General features: G+C 40.1%; 1 long non-coding RNA gene across 8 annotated transcripts; it reads right to left on the bottom strand.

The window, feature by feature from the left end:
• Window positions 1-1,021: 1,021 nt before the first annotated feature.
• LOC143418557 (uncharacterized) lies at window positions 1,022-8,136 on the bottom strand. Of its 8 annotated transcripts, none has more exons than XR_013098547.1 (7): window positions 7,887-8,136; window positions 7,092-7,152; window positions 5,324-5,500; window positions 4,105-5,225; window positions 3,745-3,853; window positions 3,518-3,639; window positions 1,022-1,615 (listed from the first exon to the last, which is right to left on the bottom strand). It is a non-coding gene; the product is annotated as an uncharacterized LOC143418557 (long non-coding RNA). The 8 variants fall into 8 exon arrangements; XR_013098546.1 differs by having other exon boundaries at window positions 5,324-5,505; XR_013098552.1 differs by lacking the exon at window positions 7,092-7,152 and having other exon boundaries at window positions 4,105-4,240; window positions 4,809-5,225; window positions 5,324-5,505; window positions 7,887-8,134.
• Between the last annotated feature and the right edge of the window lie 13,942 nt (window positions 8,137-22,078).

Raw genomic sequence — 22,078 nt, forward strand, 5'->3', positions numbered from 1 at the left:
TAGCTGTCCGCCGTAGGAAGGCTGCGTTCCATTTACAAGTAGTGACAGTCTGCCGTAACTCGAACTCAAACCCCGCTTTGATCTTTAATTATAGGCCTTTTATAGCCGTTCATGACACGCACACACACACACAAAGCACTTTGCCTCACCATGAGAATGCAACTTTACCTAACCTATCCTTTAAAGTTAGGTTAGGTAAAAAAGTGTACAGTTAGCAGGAAGGGGAAAAAAACAGCTACAATCTGGGTTTGGAGTTTTGTTGCTGTTCCTTTCTTTCTTTGTCTGATATAGGATAGAAAAATGAAGCAACCAGAGATTTAATGATGAATACTATGGGTTCTGTAGTGACCTGAATGACTCTTTGCATACAATTTATTGAAGAGGACTTTAGAATGCACTTTACATTTAGACTGTTGCTGTTTAATTTTTTACATTGTTGCCGTGTTATGTCATGAATGATCAGCTGGACAATACAGTCAAAGACAGACCATTCATCATATGCAAGAATCCTAGTTGGATTTTTGTTGTCACTCATGTTTTTGAACCAAATATTGAAAACAATTCTGACAGACTGGATACCTGGCCAAGGGTGTACATTACCTTGTACTCAAGCATCCCAGGACAGAGCCCTGCCCCACCATGAGCCTGGGTGGATACGTGGTTATAATATAAAAGGATCGATACTGAATATGAATATTTCATGAAAATTGAATTATAATACAAATTAGTAATAAGGGTTTCTTATCTACCCCATACTCAAAGAGCTGCGGGCAGAGAGGGTGACAGGAGAGGATGGCACTGAAGAGAAGATGCTCGGTTTCTGGAGTCTCCTGGTCCTGTCAGTATTAGTAGGATGCATCTGCTGTGTCTTCTCGTGGATGCTCACCTACCTTGACTCGTTCCAGCCTGGTATGGATTTCCCAACACTGCGGACAGTGGTGAGTTAATAAAAGGAATCTGTGACACATGCAACACATTCACAGAGGAAGAGGACACAAAGGGAGGACACGAAGAGTCTGTGTTAAAGTCAGAAATCCAAATCTTTAGTCAAAAACAGGCGGCGGTAACAAACAGGAAGACAAGCAGTCCATCAAACTGTCTACAGGGTCAAACATTCAGAGAATTCAAACAGCAGTAAAAAATAACTGGACACTGAAAAACTTAAAGCAATGTGTGACGCAATAAAAGGAAGCAGCGCAGTATATTCACTGCAGCGCAGTGACTTTTGTAATTGTCATCAATTACAAAAGAGAAAAAGAGAAAAGGAGAAAAACTATGATTTCTAAGAAATTAAACCTTGACGCAGAATGTAAACTGTGTGAGTTTGGTGAACTTTGTTAGTAACAAATGAGGTAAAAACCCAAAACAGACAAAACACAGAAAGAGGCTCTCAGTATTCATTAATAATTAGAAAGCATCTAAACATTCTGGTCGTGGATTTTTACAGTCTTAGTTCTGCTCGCTGTCATCATTATAATCATCATAATCAATGGGTCCTGAGGTGGGCGGGACTGTCTCTGGTGATGTCACCATGAAGGAACAGCATCTGGCACGTGTTGCTGAAACATCCCAGTACACTGGTGTAGTTTCTTCTCCAGCTGTTTGACATTTGACACTTGAACATTAAGGGGAAGAGGAAGAAACAGTGTTAGGTCAGGTGACCACATGGTTTCTAAAGTAACTGACAGGTACTCACACTCTCATTACAAATACATATAGGATCTTGGGGGTGGGCACGATGCACGGAATCCAAGTTACCATCACGGTGTACACCTCACCCCTGGCGTCGTTGCCCACCTCTCAATTTTAAATACACGTAGACATTGAGGGCTAGCAGGAGGGACCATGCGCTTACCTGCTGCTCTCTGGCAGGTAGCTCCATGCCCTCCTGGGTTTTAAATGCACCTTAGAACACACATGTATCAACACTACAATGAGCGGGTGGAGGGAGGTTTGGAGTCTTCTCTCACCCCCATTCTCTGCGGCTTGTTGGAGCGGGGGGCTAGGAGGAGGAGTTGGCCGTCCGGCTGCGGTCTGGAGTGTGGGGCCTCCTTGCTGCTGTGGAGTCGGGGCGGTCTGCCTCTCCCCACCGCAGGGAAAAGGGTAACACCACCTGGGTCTAGGTGCAGTTCCCCCCTCCAGGGGCAAGGGTACCTAGACCCGATTCGTAGAGTACGCTTGGGGAGTGTGATCGTGTGTACAGCGTCTCTTTATGTCTGTCTCCACGTTGGTTGAGTAAGTGCATATGAGAGCATGAGGGTGGGAATGGATGTTTGTATCTGTGTGTGCCTGTATGTCTGTGTCTACATGTCAGGTTGGGTATCAGACGCCACCTCTCTGGGGACATCTCAGGCCCTCCAAGGTTTGGAGGTCTATCTCCCCCCACCACTCCCCCTGCCAGTGGCGGACTCCCTCAGACATCGGTGCGTTGGTGGTTCTTTATGTCTGGGGATGGGCATCCGGGTACACACCGGCTCACTCCTTGGCGGCCGCTTATCGGGGCCTGGAGCCTGGGGCTCGCTCGGGCCACTTCGGAGGTGGGGTGCCCCCGGCCTCTCGGCCTGGGGCTCGGTCACTCAGGCACAGCTGGCTGGAGCCGGCGGAGCTCACGGGCGCGTCACTGCAACTCCCACTGGCTTCTGCTCCGCGGCTGCTGAGTGAGCCCTCATCTGGGACTCTCCTCAGCTCTTTCTGGGACAGTGGTGCGGCTGCCCCTCTGTTGGTCTTCCTTGGTCTCTTGTGTTCTGGGGGCCTCTGGATGTCTGGAGTTTTGATCTCCTCCATACCTGCTTCATGCCCTGGAGGACGGGGCTGTGGCCCCCCCACACCCTCTAGCAGATCATTACATGAAGGAACCTTTTAAAAAAGCAAGCGTGTCCATGCTCACAGGTGTACACACGGGTGATCACACCCACAAACTACACCCTTTTTGGCTCCTACCTCAAAGCACACTGTGTTCTGTTGATCTTATGTGCTGCACAATAATGTTTAATATTTAGTATTTACTGTCATATTCCCATATATCATTGTGATGTTGTTTATTCTATTACTCTTGTTCTCTTCTGCTTGTTTTCTTTTTTCTTTCTCAACAGGTGATCCCAGGTGATCGATATATGCATTTTCTTTTTTCCCTGCCCATTCTGTTGGTTTTTGTCTTTTGCCCTTCTCCCCCGTCCCTCTTCTCAGCTGTTTCTCTTTCCCTCTTTCTTTCTCCCCTTCTTTCCCCCAGTCAAGTCTGTCCCGTATTCAGTAAATGAAAATAAAATAAACAATAAAAGGTGAATCAAATGGACCATTATGGCAAGGCTGGGATGGTCAATTTGGTAAAGTAAATCCGTTGGGCATCTTTCTTTGCCTTTAGACAATAATTCTGATGGCAAAAGAGCCAAACGGGACAGGCAAAAAAATAAAAATAAAAAAAATAAAAAATAAAATAAAGTAACTGACAGGAAGTAACCAGGCCGTTAGAAATGGATGGCATGTGTTTAGAGTTACTGGAGTTGGGTAACTCACTTACCAAAAGCAGCAGCACACAGATGAAGGATCAGATGCTGAATGTTGCAGGAACATGCTCATGTGCGGTGGTCATTCAATGCTGCTCCGGCAGGTTAGACAGTCCAAGACTGATATCCTGCCCATCTGAGAGTTTGAAAACACACATGCAAAGATTTATTTTGTATTACAGTCAAAGTTGGATGTTCATTTTTGTCCTTTAAAAATGTTTGTGTATTTGAAAGCACTAACATTTAAGGATGACTTGGATCGTCTCCTTTAAAGGGGAGACAAGTGTATCCACTGATCCACGTCACTTTACCTGGATGATGACTCCTCTCCCCCTCACTCAGAAACACTCCTAATATAACCAAGCAAATAAATAATATTGAAGATTTACTTACATCATTACAAAAACATCAAAAACATCTCCCTTTGATTCTATTTCTCCATTCCTGCTGAACATCAGGCAACAAATATCTCAATAAATCACAGTAAAATGTAAAGCACATATTTTCTCTGCTTTGTCTAACCTCTGCAGAGCCTCTGTCAAGAAAAACATATCTGTAAGCATAAAACAAATATACATTCATAACACGTCACTGGACAAACCTCGGTCAGTTGATTTCCTCTGTGCAGTGCAGACGAGCATCAGTCAGTGAGTCAAGGTGGTGAGATGGACTGGTGTCCTTTGTGACTCTGCTGGTTCTTCTGAGGAAACACCACCGTCTCTCCACACTGTCACCATCTGTGAGCACAAATTGCCGCTCTGCTCTGCCAGCATGTAGGAAATCACATATCACACACACAGGGGTGAAGAAACATCAGAGCTCAACTTTGGATACTTTAGATCTAAACAGATCAAACTAGCTCTTAGTTTCAACAATCAGTGAGCAGACAAACAATGATACCATACTGATTCTATATGAATACAATATGGTATTTTCAATACAGGTGTCAAATTAATTAATTAAAACTAATACAGACATATGTATATATATTTTTTTGATAAATTAGTTTGCTTAATTATAAGAATATATATTTTTTTCATTTAACAATTGCAACTGAAAGAAATTAAATATTGAACAAAAATATATTGTCACATTCTGAGCATGCTCAGCATGCTGACAGACTTGAAGTTGCTACAGATTTTAAGAAGTGATAATTATAGGGAAAAAAATTCTCTTTTTCTTCCGTTTAATCAAACATTTGATGCCTCAGCTGTCTCAGTCCTATAGCATTCTGCAACTACAACTAAGCTGAAGCTTGGATTTGGCTGCAGGTGCCCCTGTACATCCTTCTCAACATGTTGGTACCATTTAATCACACTTCTTCCTGAGCTTTGCTTCATCACAAGACCAAAGGTGGCATCCCGTGTCACGGTCATATCATCATCCAGAAGAAACATTTGAAGAAACATCATGGAGAAGAAACATTTACGCGCCTCCTGGTTTTGCTTTCTGATCCTGCAAAAAGACTGAGGACAACAAAGCCCAGAGAACACGAGATACACAATATCCAACATTCAGACTCAACAGCCTCCATAAATGAAGAGCACCAGGTTGGTTCAGTTATAGTAGATATGAGCATACTTCACATTACTGGGTATGAATAATAATCAAGAGACAAACTTTAAAGATGCAGAGCATGATGTCCCATCATCAGACTGTAAACAAACATCCACCAGGCTTCTTTGTTGGATCTCCTATCAGGGATCAGTAGAGTGTATTAACCTGTGGTATAAGCAGCAGTCACTGAAATATTACTGTTTCAGATAAGAAATCCAGCACATAAAAGCCAGGGTAGGAGGGATCTCTGCAAACTGACTTACCTCTGCAAGTGTGAAGCTCAACAAAAATCTGACTCTCCAGTCACAGACAAACAAAAAACTCCAGCTGGGAGATAGAAAACGCTGTCTGGGTCCTGCTGGATGTTGCTGGTCAGAGTCCACACATTAGCAGAGTGCTTCTTGGTCCCACTGACCCATATGGACAGCGACTGTGGAGAACTGTTCTGGAAAACAGAAAAGAGAATTAAAATAACAAAAAGCCAAACACGATTTCCACAAAGACTATCTTGGAATCAGCAATCAAAAAAAAAACACTGGTTCATATTTCAATTAAATATGAACAGGTTCCTCAAATGTACGCAGTTCAGACCTGATTTAATTTAATTTCCTTCACACAGCACATTCGTCCAGGCTGACAGGTAAACATAGAATTAATCTCAGGTAACATGACTCATAGTAGAGATTCAGTAAGAAAGATTACTAGCTCTAATATTATTACCACACAATCCAAGGACACACCAACAGCTCAGATTTGTAGAACTATTTAAACAAATGTCTTCTGAATATTCAATTCATGTTCACAGTGGGAGGGGGGGGGGGGGGGGGGGGGGGGGGGTCGTGGAATTTTTTAAATAAAGTCTGCAACACAGAAAGAGCTGTGATCAAGCTATTTATTACTGCGCCAACACACATCAAACATTACAGTTCAGTCATGTCAGCGCTGCCACAGACGTTGTGCTCCTCCTCCTTTATGCATTCCAAGGAAGAGGGAGGAAGTTACAAACTGATCCTACCACACTTCACGTGTCTCGCTATGAAACCTAACGGATCAATGGTTAAGCTGTTTTGTGCCCTTGGCCTTATCAGCACCTGTAAAGGGAGTTGTTTTCTCAAACTGCTGACGCTGAAGTAAGTTCATCTAGTTTTAGAAACTTTCACTGAACACTCTATAACAGTGTCACAACTAAGCATATGCATAAGCACTTAAATACTTTAAATGAAAATATCAGAAAAATTCTATTACAGAGGCTAGAGCCTGTCCCAGTAGTCATAGGTAGAGCACACCTGGACAGGTCACCAGTCTGTCAGAGGACTAACACAGAGACTGTCACGGCTGGCGGAGTGAGCCGTGTGGTGTGGAGGAAAAGGAGGACCCAAAATGCGGCAGTGACTGATGATTCGAGTGACGTTTATTTGCAAGGTGGCAGTGGCAGAAACAGGCAGCGAATCGTGAGAGATTACTAACGGAAACCTAAACTGGGAGAAACTAAAGAGCAAACCTGAAATCTTAACAAAACAGAGAGCAGAGCAGAGAGACGCAGACTAAGGAACAGGATACCAAGAAACACAGAGATACACAGATGAACGCAGATGAGCTGACAATGAACACAGACCGACACCCACTAAATATACACACACACAAGGTAATCACACACAGGAGGGACGAACAGCTGAACCCAATACACATGAGGACCGGAGGAGACAGGCTGAACACAATGACAACAGACACAGACTTTCAGAACAAAACAGGAAATCTAGAACCCTAACCGGACACAAGGGGGGAGGACACAGAATAACTAGAACAGAGGAAAATAATCACAAAACACAAAACGCTGGGTCAACGACCCAGGACCATGACAGAGACAGACATCAGAGTAACAAATCTATTTAAAATTAATGTAAGTTTGCTGCAGCTGTATGTATGAACGTGTTTCTGTGCTCACAGTCCACCTCTCAGGAAAGTCTACTTTAAACAGACCTCACAAAAGGCTGATGTGGCTGGATCAGTAGTGTGATTTAAGTACGATACCTTTGGCCAGGGATTAATCTGGTACATCGCTTCACTGTAGTCTTACGTATTTTCCCCACACCTGAATTAAAAAAAAATACTGATATATACAAATAACAGCTTCAGCTGATGCAGCCTGACTCAATCCTAAATGTTCAGCACACAGAGACACAGAGGTACTGTTTAAAGTTTAGTGTTAACTTGAGTCACTGATCATTTGCAGTATTACAGAGTCTGGCAGTCTTTGCATGATGTCAACGTCACTGTACGTTTCTAGCTGACTCTCAGGTGTGACAGGTGTGCCAGCAGGAAAGAGTAATAATAGCCTGCATCCTGAGGTTTGCCATGCAGGATTAAAGGAGCCAGGCTTTATTCACACAGCTAGGATTGTATTTTACACTGACCCTGGGTCAGTATAAGTATCATACAGTTTAAACGAAGCACTGAAACTTGCACATATTTATTACAGATGCACTGAAGCTAATCGAGATATTTGCTGTCAATCTGTGGCTGCGATTAAACACTTTAATGGAAACTTTATTAACTAGTAATGACATCTGTCATGACAGAAGCTAATATTTCTGTGCAAACGTCGTTTAAACAGTAACAGCTTTACTCTAATATAAGCTAACGTTTACACCGTAACTTTAAGCTAGCACCATAAAGACGGTAAAACACGTAATAACATCTACAAATGCATCTTAAAGCTGTTATATTAGCACTCGGTGTATTACTAACATAACCACATTAACATTATTGACACTCGCTGACTTTTAATAGTCATTCTATAAATGCTGTCCGTTTAAACGGTCTTACCTGTAAACACTGCTGTATCCACCGGATTCCAGCCAGAGTGAATTCTGGAGTCTTCCCACGCTCCTGTTAGTGATCCTCCATCTGGATGGATGATAACAACCTTCTGAACAATCTAGCAGGAGATTGTCCATATCTATGGGACTGATTTGTGCTAATAACGCCCATTGTATGGACTGATAACAGCCGAAGCGGGTGAATAAAGTCACCCAGTCGCTAGCTGTGCCATTACCCAGCATACACCAGCACAATATTAGGCACAGCACCACCATAGACATTTTCAGTGGTTTTGAATGCAGGACATGGTTATCTTACCCTGTAAAATGCATGACAATAAAACAGCTAACCACCATAAAATGGTGTGTGTGTGTGTGTGTGTGTGTGTGTGTGTGTGTGTGTGTGTGTGTGTGTGTGTGTGTGTGTGAGAGAGAGAGAGAGAGAGAGAGAGAGAGAGAGAGAGAGAGAGAGAGAAAGAGAGGGGGGGGGGATCAAAGGCGTGCGTTTATGTTTTTTCTTGATCAAGAGTGTGCCTCCTCTCTCTTATTGGATATGCTATAGCATGTTTATTCAGGTGCGCCTTTGAAGTCTATGAGAATACTTTACAGCCTGGTCTGAGTGCTCATTTCTGCACAGACACAATGAAGCGTGCACTCAGTTTAGAGGAGGCTGTTGCTGCGGTTTTGCACTCTTCAGAAAGTGAAAACGATACCACAAGCAGTGGAGATACTTCTGACAGCGAAGAAGAATTTTTGCCAGGCACCGAGGAGCTTTGCAGCTCATGTGAGGAGGAGGACGACGAAGAGCAGGATGAAGAGACAAGACTGGAGGATGGCCAGTGGAGATCTAAAAATGGAAAAATCATGTGGCAACCCACACATGAAGAGGTCCTGCCATTTTTTCCTCCTCCCATTTTAACCCGAGGACCATTATGCAATTTGTAGCAGCCCTGTGAGCACTTTCCATCTTTTTTTTGCAGAGGACATTATGCAGCTAATCCTGCATTTCACCAACCTGCAGGGCAACAGGTAGGTAAAAGACTGGAAGGACATAGATGAGGAGGAGTTGCAGGCTTACATGGGGCTTGTAAGCCTGCAACTGGCCTGTACTGGTCTCACATGAAACAACAACAAGCCTGTGGGATCGGGAGACAGGGCTCTTCTATTTCCTGCTACCATGTCAAAAAAAAAGATTTGAGCAAATTAATCGGGCTGTAAGATTCGATAATCGTCTCTCCCGTCCAGGTCGCTACAGGGGGGATAAGGCTGTGGTTTCCTACAATCCCCAAGCAAAGAAAAAATGTTGTCTTATTGGGCACCAGGCACCGTGAGCTACAAGTCCAGGACTCTGGGAAGAGAAAGCCCCACATCATCCTGGATTATAACAAATCCAAAGGGGCTGTGGATCATCTGGACCAGGTAAGCACAATTATAAGTCATTTATTTGCAAATTGTTGACCGTTTAGACTATGATAGTTTTGATAGTTACAGAAAGGAGGGGGGGGGGGGGTCTAGTTTGACGCCCACAGGCAGGAAGAATCTATGAAGTTTATGAAAAAACGCTTTATTTCACCACGTTAGTGCGTTTCTCGCTATTACATGCATTTGAATGGAGTTCTCGCCATACGCAAAGTATAGGTTTTCATTATGTGAATAACTTGAAAATCTTAGCTCAAACAGCTGCAAAACCTGTTTTCCCAGCACGGGGATATTGAATTCTATGAGATAAAGCCATGAATACGTATATCTGAATCTTCTATCAAAAGTTACACCGATTTATATGAAGTTGTGCAAAAACGCTTTATTTCGCCAAGACAGTGCGTTTCTGACGATTACATGCATTTGAATGGGGAACTCGCCCGAAACAAAGTATAGGTTTTCATTATGTGAATAACTTGAAAATCTTAGCTCAAACAGCTGCAAAACCTGTTTGCCCAGCAAGGGGATAATGAATTCTATAAGATAAAGCCATAAATATGTGAGTCTGAATCTTCTATCAGAAGTTACAGCGATTTATATGAAGTTGTACAAAAACGCTTTCTTTCGCCAAGACAGTGCGTTTCTGACGATTACATGCATTTGAATGGGGAACTCGCCCGAAACAAATTATAGGTTTTCATTATGTGAATAACTTGAAAATCTTAGCTCAAATAGCTGCAAAACCCGTTTGCCCAGCACGGGGATATTGAATTCTATTCATAATAATATAATAATAATAATAATTCTATTCATAATGTGTCTGAGTCTTCTATCAAAAGTTACAGCTATTTATATGAAGTTCAATATCCCCGTGCTGGGCAAACAGGTTTTGCAGCTGTTTGAGCTAAGATTTCCAAGTTATTCACATAATGAAAACCTATACTTTGTTTCGGTCGAGTTCCCCATTCAAATGCATGTAACAGTGAGAAACGCACTGTCTTGGCGAAAGAAAGCTATTTTGTACAACTTCATATAAATAGCTGTAACTTTTGATAGAAGACTCGGATACACATGTTTATGGCTTTATCTTATAGAACTCAAGGTTCCCGTGCTGGGCAAACAGGTTTTGCAGCTGTTTGAGCTAAGATTTCCAAGTTATTCACATAATGAAAACTTATACTTTGTTTCGCTCGAGTTCCCCATTCAAATGCATGTAACAGTGAGAAACGCACTGTCTTGGCGAAAGAAAGCTATTTTGTACAACTTCATAGAAATAGCTGTAACTTTTGATAGAAGACTCAGACAAACATGTTTATGGCCTTATATTATAGAACTGAAGGTCTCCGTGCTGGGCAAACAGGTTTTGCAGCTGTTTGAGCTAAGATTTCCAAGTTATTCACATAATGAAAACTTATACTTTGTTTTGGTCGAGTTCCCCATTCAAATGCATGTAACAGTGAGAAACGCACTGTCTTGGCGAAAGAAAGCGTTTTTGTACAACTTCATATAAATAGCTGTAACTTTTGATAGAAGACTCGAATACACATGTTTATGGCTTTATCTTATAGAACTCAAGGTCTCCGTGCTGGGCAAACAGGTTTTGCAGCTGTTTGAGCTAAGATTTCCAAGTTATTCACATAATGAAAACTTATACTTTGTTTCGGTGGAGTTCCCCATTCAAATGCATGTAACAGTGAGAAACGCACTGTCTTGGCGAAAGAAAGCTATTTTGTACAACTTCATATAAATAGCTGTAACTTTTGATAGAAGACTCGGATACACATGTTTATGGCTTTATCTTATAGAACTCAAGGTCTCCGTGCTGGGCAAAAAGGTTTTGCAGCTGTTTGAGCTAAGATTTCCAAGTTATTCACATAATGAAAACCTATACTTTGTTTCGGTCGAGTTCCCCATTCAAATGCATGTAACAGTGAGAAACGCACTGTCTTGGCGAAAGAAAGCTATTTTGTACAACTTCATATAAATAGCTGTAACTTTTGATAGAAGACTCGGATACACATGTTTATGGCTTTATCTTATAGAACTCAAGGTTCCCGTGCTGGGCAAACAGGTTTTGCAGCTGTTTGAGCTAAGATTTCCAAGTTATTCACATAATGAAAACTTATACTTTGTTTCGGTCGAGTTCCCCATTCAAATGCATGTAACAGTGAGAAACGCACTGTCTTGGCGAAAGAAAGCTATTTTGTACAACTTCATATAAATAGCTGTAACTTTTGATAGAAGACTCGGATACACATGTTTATGGCTTTATCTTATAGAACTCAAGGTTCCCGTGCTGGGCAAACAGGTTTTGCAGCTGTTTGAGCTAAGATTTCCAAGTTATTCACATAATGAAAACTTATACTTTGTTTCGCTCGAGTTCCCCATTCAAATGCATGTAACAGTGAGAAACGCACTGTCTTGGCGAAAGAAAGCTATTTTGTACAACTTCATAGAAATAGCTGTAACTTTTGATAGAAGACTCAGACAAACATGTTTATGGCCTTATATTATAGAACTGAAGGTCTCCGTGCTGGGCAAACAGGTTTTGCAGCTGTTTGAGCTAAGATTTCCAAGTTATTCACATAATGAAAACTTATACTTTGTTTCGGTCGAGTTCCCCATTCAAATGCATGTAACAGTGAGAAACGCACTGTCTTGGCGAAAGAAAGCGTTTTTGTACAACTTCATATGAATAGCTGTAACTTTTGATAGAAGACTCGAATACACATGTTTATGGCTTTATCTTATAGAACTCAAGGTCTCCGTGCTGGGCAAACAGGTTTTGCAGCTGTTTGAGCTAAGATTTCCAAGTTATTCACATAATGAAAACGTATACTTTGTTTCAGTCGAGTTCCCCATTCAAATGCATGTAACAGTGAGAAACGCACTGTCTTGGCGAAAGAAAGCTATTTTGTACAACTTCATATAAATAGCTGTAACTTTTGATAGAAGACTCGGATACACATGTTTATGGCTTTATCTTATAGAACTCAAGGTTCCCGTGCTGGGCAAACAGGTTTTGCAGCTGTTTGAGCTAAGATTTCCAAGTTATTCACATAATGAAAACTTATACTTTGTTTCGGTCGAGTTCCCCATTCAAATGCATGTAACAGTGAGAAACGCACTGTCTTGGCGAAAGAAAGCGTTTTTGTACAACTTCATATAAATAGCTGTAACTTTTGATAGAAGACTCGAATACACATGTTTATGGCTTTATCTTATAGAACTCAAGGTCTCCGTGCTGGGCAAACAGGTTTTGCAGCTGTTTGAGCTAAGATTTCCAAGTTATTCACATAATGAAAACCTATACTTTGTTTCGGTCGAGTTCCCCATTCAAATGCATGTAACAGTGAGAAACGCACTGTCTTGGCGAAAGAAAGCGTTTTTGTACAACTTCATATAAATAGCTGTAACTTTTGATAGAAGACTCGGATACACATGTTTATGGCTTTATCTTATAGAACTCAAGGTTCCCGTGCTGGGCAAACAGGTTTTGCAGCTGTTTGAGCTAAGATTTCCAAGTTATTCACATAATGAAAACTTATACTTTGTTTCGGTGGAGTTCCCCATTCAAATGCATGTAACAGTGAGAAACGCACTGTCTTGGCGAAAGAAAGCTATTTTGTACAACTTCATAGAAATAGCTGTAACTTTTGATAGAAGACTCGGATACACATGTTTATGGCTTTATCTTATAGAACTCAAGGTCTCCGTGCTGGGCAAAAAGGTTTTGCAGCTGTTTGAGCTAAGATTTCCAAGTTATTCACATAATGAAAACCTATACTTTGTTTCGGTCGAGTTCCCCATTCAAATGCATGTAACAGTGAGAAACGCACTGTCTTGGCGAAAGAAAGCTATTTTGTACAACTTCATATAAATAGCTGTAACTTTTGATAGAAGACTCGGATACACATGTTTATGGCTTTATCTTATAGAACTCAAGGTTCCCGTGCTGGGCAAACAGGTTTTGCAGCTGTTTGAGCTAAGATTTCCAAGTTATTCACATAATGATAACTTATACTTTGTTTCGGTCGAGTTCCCCATTCAAATGCATGTAACAGTGAGAAACGCACTGTCTTGGCGAAAGAAAGCTATTTTGTACAACTTCATATAAATAGCTGTAACTTTTGATAGAAGACTCGGATACACATGTTTATGGCTTTATCTTATAGAACTCAAGGTTCCCGTGCTGGGCAAACAGGTTTTGCAGCTGTTTGAGCTAAGATTTCCAAGTTATTCACATAATGAAAACTTATACTTTGTTTCGGTGGAGTTCCCCATTCAAATGCATGTAACAGTGAGAAACGCACTGTCTTGGCGAAAGAAAGCTATTTTGTACAACTTCATAGAAATAGCTGTAACTTTTGATAGAAGACTCAGACAAACATGTTTATGGCCTTATATTATAGAACTGAAGGTCTCCGTGCTGGGCAAACAGGTTTTGCAGCTGTTTGAGCTAAGATTTCCAAGTTATTCACATAATGAAAACTTATACTTTGTTTTGGTCGAGTTCCCCATTCAAATGCATGTAACAGTGAGAAACGCACTGTCTTGGCGAAAGAAAGCGTTTTTGTACAACTTCATATAAATAGCTGTAACTTTTGATAGAAGACTCGAATACACATGTTTATGGCTTTATCTTATAGAACTCAAGGTCTCCGTGCTGGGCAAACAGGTTTTGCAGCTGTTTGAGCTAAGATTTCCAAGTTATTCACATAATGAAAACGTATACTTTGTTTCAGTCGAGTTCCCCATTCAAATGCATGTAACAGTGAGAAACGCACTGTCTTGGCGAAAGAAAGCTATTTTGTACAACTTCATATAAATAGCTGTAACTTTTGATAGAAGACTCGGATACACATGTTTATGGCTTTATCTTATAGAACTCAAGGTTCCCGTGCTGGGCAAACAGGTTTTGCAGCTGTTTGAGCTAAGATTTCCAAGTTATTCACATAATGAAAACTTATACTTTGTTTCGGTCGAGTTCCCCATTCAAATGCATGTAACAGTGAGAAACGCACTGTCTTGGCGAAAGAAAGCTATTTTGTACAACTTCATATAAATAGCTGTAACTTTTGATAGAAGACTCGGATACACATGTTTATGGCTTTATCTTATAGAACTCAAGGTTCCCGTGCTGGGCAAACAGGTTTTGCAGCTGTTTGAGCTAAGATTTCCAAGTTATTCACATAATGAAAACTTATACTTTGTTTCGCTCGAGTTCCCCATTCAAATGCATGTAACAGTGAGAAACGCACTGTCTTGGCGAAAGAAAGCTATTTTGTACAACTTCATAGAAATAGCTGTAACTTTTGATAGAAGACTCGGATACACATGTTTATGGCTTTATCTTATAGAACTCAAGGTTCCCGTGCTGGGCAAACAGGTTTTGCAGCTGTTTGAGCTAAGATTTCCAAGTTATTCACATAATGAAAACTTATACTTTGTTTCGGTCGAGTTCCCCATTCAAATGCATGTAACAGTGAGAAACGCACTGTCTTGGCGAAAGAAAGCGTTTTTGTACAACTTCATATAAATAGCTGTAACTTTTGATAGAAGACTCGAATACACATGTTTATGGCTTTATCTTATAGAACTCAAGGTCTCCGTGCTGGGCAAACAGGTTTTGCAGCTGTTTGAGCTAAGATTTCCAAGTTATTCACATAATGAAAACCTATACTTTGTTTCGGTCGAGTTCCCCATTCAAATGCATGTAACAGTGAGAAACGCACTGTCTTGGCGAAAGAAAGCGTTTTTGTACAACTTCATATAAATAGCTGTAACTTTTGATAGAAGACTCGGATACACATGTTTATGGCTTTATCTTATAGAACTCAAGGTTCCCGTGCTGGGCAAACAGGTTTTGCAGCTGTTTGAGCTAAGATTTCCAAGTTATTCACATAATGAAAACCTATACTTTGTTTCGGTCGAGTTCCCCATTCAAATGCATGTAACAGTGAGAAATGCACTGTCTTGGCGAAAGAAAGCGTTTTTGTACAACTTCATATAAATAGCTGTAACTTTTGATAGAAGACTCGGATACACATGTTTATGGCTTTATCTTATAGAACTCAAGGTCTCCGTGCTGGGCAAAAAGGTTTTGCAGCTGTTTGAGCTAAGATTTCCAAGTTATTCACATAATGAAAACCTATACTTTGTTTCGGTCGAGTTCCCCATTCAAATGCATGTAACAGTGAGAAACGCACTGTCTTGGCGAAAGAAAGCGTTTTTGTACAACTTCATATAAATAGCTGTAACTTTTGATAGAAGACTCGGACAAACATGTTTATGGCTTTATCTTATAGAACTCAAGGTCTCCGTGCTGGGAAAACAGGTTTTGCAGCTGTTTGAGCTAAGATTTCCAAGTTATTCACATAATGAAAACCTATACTTTGTTTCGGTCGAGTTCCCCATTCAAATGCATGTAACAGTGAGAAACGCACTGTCTTGGCGAAAGAAAGCGTTTTTGTACAACTTCATATAAATAGCTGTAACTTTTGATAGAAGACTCAGACAAACATGTTTATGGCTTTATCTTATAGAACTCAAGGTCTCCGTGCTGGGAAAACAGGTTTTGCAGCTGTTTGAGCTAAGATTTCCAAGTTATTCACATAATGAAAACCTATACTTTGTTTCGGTCGAGTTCCCCATTCAAATGCATGTAACAGTGAGAAACGCACTGTCTTGGCGAAAGAAAGCGTTTTTGTACAACTTCATATAAATAGCTGTAACTTTTGATAGAAGACTCGAATACACATGTTTATGGCTTTATCTTATAGAACTCAAGGTCTCCGTGCTGGGCAAACAGGTTTTGCAGCTGTTTGAGCTAAGATTTCCAAGTTATTCACATAATGAAAACTTATACTTTGTTTTGGTCGAGTTCCCCATTCAAATGCATGTAACAGTGAGAAACGCACTGTCTTGGCGAAAGAAAGCGTTTTTGTACAACTTCATATAAATAGCTGTAACTTTTGATAGAAGACTCGAATACACATGTTTATGGCTTTATCTTATAGAACTCAAGGTCTCCGTGCTGGGCAAACAGGTTTTGCAGCTGTTTGAGCTAAGATTTCCAAGTTATTCACATAATGAAAACGTATACTTTGTTTCAGTCGAGTTCCCCATTCAAATGCATGTAACAGTGAGAAACGCACTGTCTTGGCGAAAGAAAGCTATTTTGTACAACTTCATAGAAATAGCTGTAACTTTTGATAGAAGACTCAGACAAACATGTTTATGGCCTTATATTATAGAACTGAAGGTCTCCGTGCTGGGCAAACAGGTTTTGCAGCTGTTTGAGCTAAGATTTCCAAGTTATTCACATAATGAAAACTTATACTTTGTTTTGGTCGAGTTCCCCATTCAAATGCATGTAACAGTGAGAAACGCACTGTCTTGGCGAAAGAAAGCGTTTTTGTACAACTTCATATAAATAGCTGTAACTTTTGATAGAAGACTCGAATACACATGTTTATGGCTTTATCTTATAGAACTCAAGGTCTCCGTGCTGGGCAAACAGGTTTTGCAGCTGTTTGAGCTAAGATTTCCAAGTTATTCACATAATGAAAACGTATACTTTGTTTCGGTCGAGTTCCCCATTCAAATGCATGTAACAGTGAGAAACGCACTGTCTTGGCGAAAGAAAGCTATTTTGTACAACTTCATATAAATAGCTGTAACTTTTGATAGAAGACTCGGATACACATGTTTATGGCTTTATCTTATAGAACTCAAGGTTCCCGTGCTGGGCAAACAGGTTTTGCAGCTGTTTGAGCTAAGATTTCCAAGTTATTCACATAATGAAAACTTATACTTTGTTTCGGTCGAGTTCCCCATTCAAATGCATGTAACAGTGAGAAACGCACTGTCTTGGCGAAAGAAAGCGTTTTTGTACAACTTCATATAAATAGCTGTAACTTTTGATAGAAGACTCGAATACACATGTTTATGGCTTTATCTTATAGAACTCAAGGTCTCCGTGCTGGGCAAACAGGTTTTGCAGCTGTTTGAGCTAAGATTTCCAAGTTATTCACATAATGAAAACCTATACTTTGTTTCGGTCGAGTTCCCCATTCAAATGCATGTAACAGTGAGAAACGCACTGTCTTGGCGAAAGAAAGCGTTTTTGTACAACTTCATATAAATAGCTGTAACTTTTGATAGAAGACTCGGATACACATGTTTATGGCTTTATCTTATAGAACTCAAGGTTCCCGTGCTGGGCAAACAGGTTTTGCAGCTGTTTGAGCTAAGATTTCCAAGTTATTCACATAATGAAAACTTATACTTTGTTTCGCTCGAGTTCCCCATTCAAATGCATGTAACAGTGAGAAACGCACTGTCTTGGCGAAAGAAAGCTATTTTGTACAACTTCATATAAATAGCTGTAACTTTTGATAGAAGACTCGGATACACATGTTTATGGCTTTATCTTATAGAACTCAAGGTTCCCGTGCTGGGCAAACAGGTTTTGCAGCTGTTTGAGCTAAGATTTCCAAGTTATTCACATAATGAAAACTTATACTTTGTTTCGCTCGAGTTCCCCATTCAAATGCATGTAACAGTGAGAAACGCACTGTCTTGGCGAAAGAAAGCTATTTTGTACAACTTCATAGAAATAGCTGTAACTTTTGATAGAAGACTCGGATACACATGTTTATGGCTTTATCTTATAGAACTCAAGGTTCCCGTGCTGGGCAAACAGGTTTTGCAGCTGTTTGAGCTAAGATTTCCAAGTTATTCACATAATGAAAACTTATACTTTGTTTCGGTCGAGTTCCCCATTCAAATGCATGTAACAGTGAGAAACGCACTGTCTTGGCGAAAGAAAGCGTTTTTGTACAACTTCATATAAATAGCTGTAACTTTTGATAGAAGACTCGAATACACATGTTTATGGCTTTATCTTATAGAACTCAAGGTCTCCGTGCTGGGCAAAAAGGTTTTGCAGCTGTTTGAGCTAAGATTTCCAAGTTATTCACATAATGAAAACCTATACTTTGTTTCGGTCGAGTTCCCCATTCAAATGCATGTAACAGTGAGAAACGCACTGTCTTGGCGAAAGAAAGCTATTTTGTACAACTTCATATAAATAGCTGTAACTTTTGATAGAAGACTCGGATACACATGTTTATGGCTTTATCTTATAGAACTCAAGGTTCCCGTGCTGGGCAAACAGGTTTTGCAGCTGTTTGAGCTAAGATTTCCAAGTTATTCACATAATGAAAACTTATACTTTGTTTCGGTCGAGTTCCCCATTCAAATGCATGTAACAGTGAGAAACGCACTGTCTTGGCGAAAGAAAGCTATTTTGTACAACTTCATATAAATAGCTGTAACTTTTGATAGAAGACTCGGATACACATGTTTATGGCTTTATCTTATAGAACTCAAGGTTCCCGTGCTGGGCAAACAGGTTTTGCAGCTGTTTGAGCTAAGATTTCCAAGTTATTCACATAATGAAAACTTATACTTTGTTTCGCTCGAGTTCCCCATTCAAATGCATGTAACAGTGAGAAACGCACTGTCTTGGCGAAAGAAAGCTATTTTGTACAACTTCATAGAAATAGCTGTAACTTTTGATAGAAGACTCAGACAAACATGTTTATGGCCTTATATTATAGAACTGAAGGTCTCCGTGCTGGGCAAACAGGTTTTGCAGCTGTTTGAGCTAAGATTTCCAAGTTATTCACATAATGAAAACTTATACTTTGTTTTGGTCGAGTTCCCCATTCAAATGCATGTAACAGTGAGAAACGCACTGTCTTGGCGAAAGAAAGCGTTTTTGTACAACTTCATATAAATAGCTGTAACTTTTGATAGAAGACTCGAATACACATGTTTATGGCTTTATCTTATAGAACTCAAGGTCTCCGTGCTGGGCAAACAGGTTTTGCAGCTGTTTGAGCTAAGATTTCCAAGTTATTCACATAATGAAAACTTATACTTTGTTTCGGTCGAGTTCCCCATTCAAATGCATGTAACAGTGAGAAACGCACTGTCTTGGCGAAAGAAAGCTATTTTGTACAACTTCATATAAATAGCTGTAACTTTTGATAGAAGACTCGGATACACATGTTTATGGCTTTATCTTATAGAACTCAAGGTCTCCGTGCTGGGCAAAAAGGTTTTGCAGCTGTTTGAGCTAAGATTTCCAAGTTATTCACATAATGAAAACCTATACTTTGTTTCGGTCGAGTTCCCCATTCAAATGCATGTAACAGTGAGAAACGCACTGTCTTGGCGAAAGAAAGCTATTTTGTACAACTTCATATAAATAGCTGTAACTTTTGATAGAAGACTCGGATACACATGTTTATGGCTTTATCTTATAGAACTCAAGGTTCCCGTGCTGGGCAAACAGGTTTTGCAGCTGTTTGAGCTAAGATTTCCAAGTTATTCACATAATGAAAACTTATACTTTGTTTCGGTCGAGTTCCCCATTCAAATGCATGTAACAGTGAGAAACGCACTGTCTTGGCGAAAGAAAGCTATTTTGTACAACTTCATATAAATAGCTGTAACTTTTGATAGAAGACTCGGATACACATGTTTATGGCTTTATCTTATAGAACTCAAGGTTCCCGTGCTGGGCAAACAGGTTTTGCAGCTGTTTGAGCTAAGATTTCCAAGTTATTCACATAATGAAAACTTATACTTTGTTTCGCTCGAGTTCCCCATTCAAATGCATGTAACAGTGAGAAACGCACTGTCTTGGCGAAAGAAAGCTATTTTGTACAACTTCATAGAAATAGCTGTAACTTTTGATAGAAGACTCAGACAAACATGTTTATGGCCTTATATTATAGAACTGAAGGTCTCCGTGCTGGGCAAACAGGTTTTGCAGCTGTTTGAGCTAAGATTTCCAAGTTATTCACATAATGAAAACTTATACTTTGTTTCGGTCGAGTTCCCCATTCAAATGCATGTAACAGTGAGAAACGCACTGTCTTGGCGAAAGAAAGCGTTTTTGTACAACTTCATATAAATAGCTGTAACTTTTGATAGAAGACTCGAATACACATGTTTATGGCTTTATCTTATAGAACTCAAGGTCTCCGTGCTGGGCAAACAGGTTTTGCAGCTGTTTGAGCTAAGATTTCCAAGTTATTCACATAATGAAAACGTATACTTTGTTTCAGTCGAGTTCCCCATTCAAATGCATGTAACAGTGAGAAACGCACTGTCTTGGCGAAAGAAAGCTATTTTGTACAACTTCATATAAATAGCTGTAACTTTTGATAGAAGACTCGGATACACATGTTTATGGCTTTATCTTATAGAACTCAAGGTTCCCGTGCTGGGCAAACAGGTTTTGCAGCTGTTTGAGCTAAGATTTCCAAGTTATTCACATAATGAAAACTTATACTTTGTTTCGGTCGAGTTCCCCATTCAAATGCATGTAACAGTGAGAAACGCACTGTCTTGGCGAAAGAAAGCGTTTTTGTACAACTTCATATAAATAGCTGTAACTTTTGATAGAAGACTCGAATACACATGTTTATGGCTTTATCTTATAGAACTCAAGGTCTCCGTGCTGGGCAAACAGGTTTTGCAGCTGTTTGAGCTAAGATTTCCAAGTTATTCACATAATGAAAACCTATACTTTGTTTCGGTCGAGTTCCCCATTCAAATGCATGTAACAGTGAGAAACGCACTGTCTTGGCGAAAGAAAGCGTTTTTGTACAACTTCATATAAATAGCTGTAACTTTTGATAGAAGACTCGGATACACATGTTTATGGCTTTATCTTATAGAACTCAAGGTTCCCGTGCTGGGCAAACAGGTTTTGCAGCTGTTTGAGCTAAGATTTCCAAGTTATTCACATAATGAAAACTTATACTTTGTTTCGCTCGAGTTCCCCATTCAAATGCATGTAACAGTGAGAAACGCACTGTCTTGGCGAAAGAAAGCTATTTTGTACAACTTCATAGAAATAGCTGTAACTTTTGATAGAAGACTCGGATACACATGTTTATGGCTTTATCTTATAGAACTCAAGGTTCCCGTGCTGGGCAAACAGGTTTTGCAGCTGTTTGAGCTAAGATTTCCAAGTTATTCACATAATGAAAACTTATACTTTGTTTCGGTCGAGTTCCCCATTCAAATGCATGTAACAGTGAGAAACGCACTGTCTTGGCGAAAGAAAGCGTTTTTGTACAACTTCATATAAATAGCTGTAACTTTTGATAGAAGACTCGGATACACATGTTTATGGCTTTATCTTATAGAACTCAAGGTTCCCGTGCTGGGCAAACAGGTTTTGCAGCTGTTTGAGCTAAGATTTCCAAGTTATTCACATAATGAAAACCTATACTTTGTTTCGGTCGAGTTCCCCATTCAAATGCATGTAACAGTGAGAAATGCACTGTCTTGGCGAAAGAAAGCGTTTTTGTACAACTTCATATAAATAGCTGTAACTTTTGATAGAAGACTCGAATACACATGTTTATGGCTTTATCTTATAGAACTCAAGGTCTCCGTGCTGGGCAAAAAGGTTTTGCAGCTGTTTGAGCTAAGATTTCCAAGTTATTCACATAATGAAAACCTATACTTTGTTTCGGTCGAGTTCCCCATTCAAATGCATGTAACAGTGAGAAACGCACTGTCTTGGCGAAAGAAAGCGTTTTTGTACAACTTCATATAAATAGCTGTAACTTTTGATAGAAGACTCGGACAAACATGTTTATGGCTTTATCTTATAGAACTCAAGGTCTCCGTGCTGGGAAAACAGGTTTTGCAGCTGTTTGAGCTAAGATTTCCAAGTTATTCACATAA

The sequence above is a fragment of the Maylandia zebra genome, linkage group LG5, assembly GCF_041146795.1.
Source record: "Maylandia zebra isolate NMK-2024a linkage group LG5, Mzebra_GT3a, whole genome shotgun sequence".
Lineage (NCBI taxonomy): Eukaryota > Metazoa > Chordata > Actinopteri > Cichliformes > Cichlidae > Maylandia > Maylandia zebra.